This window comes from Octopus bimaculoides, chromosome 7, assembly GCF_001194135.2.
Source record: "Octopus bimaculoides isolate UCB-OBI-ISO-001 chromosome 7, ASM119413v2, whole genome shotgun sequence".
NCBI classification, from domain to species: Eukaryota; Metazoa; Mollusca; class Cephalopoda; order Octopoda; family Octopodidae; genus Octopus; species Octopus bimaculoides.
Genome location: NC_068987.1, coordinates 90013435 through 90015244, shown reverse-complemented (window position 1 = coordinate 90015244; position 1810 = coordinate 90013435). Strand labels below are relative to the sequence as shown.

Below are 1810 nucleotides of genomic sequence, written 5' to 3'. Positions count from 1 at the left end.
CCAGCATGGCCGCAGTCAAATGACTGAAACAAGTAAAAGAGTAAGTGTAATTGTGTAATTATGAATAATATTTTTCAAGATGCTCAAACATTAGTATGGATTTTGTAAATCCTTAAATTATCATCTTCATCATTTTAACATCCACTGTTCCATGCTTGCATGGACTAGATGGAATTTCGTTGAGACAGATTTTCTACAGCTGAATGCCCTTCATGGCGACCTTCACCTGTTTCCTTGCAAAATAATATTTCCCCAATGTCAGACATGTTTCCTGTGGAAGACAGGAAATAATTTCACTTGTACCATGACACTCATTTATAACTTTCACATGATGTCAAGACAAGGCTAACACATGCATATATACACACGCACACACGATATATACAAGGCACTTCTTTCAGTTTCTGTGTGCCAAATCCACTCACAAGGCTTTGGATGACCTAAGACTATAATAGAAGACACTTACCCAAAGTGCCATTCCATTGGAATGGTGGGGGAAGCAAGCTTCTTAACCTCGCAGCTATGCCTATACCTATTAAATCCTTAAATTATACATTTTAAAAATCTGTGACAGGCCTAGATATCCCTTTAGGCAGACTATTTCTGGACCACTACATTAGATCATGGATCTGTTGGATGAAACATACTTCGGGCGCAATAACAGGTAAAAGCAATGAATATATTGTGATGTTGTTCGATCTTATTAGTGAAGCATATTCTCTTCAATTGCCAAGACTACAGTTAATCAATAAGTATAGAATCAATATCTATAGAAACAAGGATTGTAGTGACACACATTAATATCAACAGTATGGCTGTGACAAAATACCCCTGGGAGAGTATTCTGTAATCCACTTTAAATACTGAGTTTTGGTATTTTATAAACATTTAAATCAAATTATTTTATTGTCTTCCTTCCTGGTCTTTAGATTTTTTAAACAACACCTAAAGGGAAATTTTTAGCCTTTTACTTTCTCAGATAATCTCAGTTAATGAAAGTTTTTCAACTTGCTCTATTATATACGTAATATCCTATTGTATTTATATTTGATGTGTATAACACTTCAGGTATATTGGTAACATTCAAAATGAGCCTCACTACATTTCTGCTTTCTCTCTCTCACTATTCCCCTCTCTCTCTCTATGCACACATACACATACACACACACACCAGGTGCTGCATATACATTCATGCATTATTCAACCATAAACTGAATCATTCTTATTTGCAAAAAATAGTTGTAAATGTTGTATAATGCTTCTTAACATTTGTTTCATTGTTTACCCTTAATTAAATACAAACAAAACTTGAGCAAATTGTAACATTGAAAATGGCTGGTATAAAGAATTGTGAGGGGATTAAACAGTTGTGAAAGAAAAGATTAAGGGCTACGGCGAAAACAAAGTGTTGACCAGTTGGAATTGTAAATATATGCAAAGTATTGTCAATAAATATAACAATCAATCTGTAAACATGTCTTGCAAACAATTCGTACATGCAAGTGCTACCAGTCAAGAACTCCGCATACCGGAAGCCAGCAAGTGTATGGGATCATCAGGAGAGAATGCGCGCTGTTTCGGGGTCTACATCTCGACAGCATCAATGCGCACCGGCCCCCCTCACTGATATGAGACCCCGCTTGCTAGATCAACTGATTATTAAAACAAAGCTCAATGTTTCTCTAGCCATCGCTCATCGTCTCTTTTTAACCAAATCCAGTGGCTAGCCTTCTCCACTTTTTATATCATGATAAAATGGCTAATGGGCAATTATATATGTCACACCTAGCGTATATATATATATATATAT

At 35.7% G+C, this 1810-nt stretch overlaps 1 protein-coding gene across 1 annotated transcript in view; it reads left to right on the top strand.

The window, feature by feature from the left end:
- The window catches only part of LOC106883367 (sorting nexin-33), a 154226-nt gene that overhangs the window by 111822 nt on the left and 40594 nt on the right, over positions 1–1810 (top strand). The gene's annotated exons all lie outside the window — the stretch shown is intronic.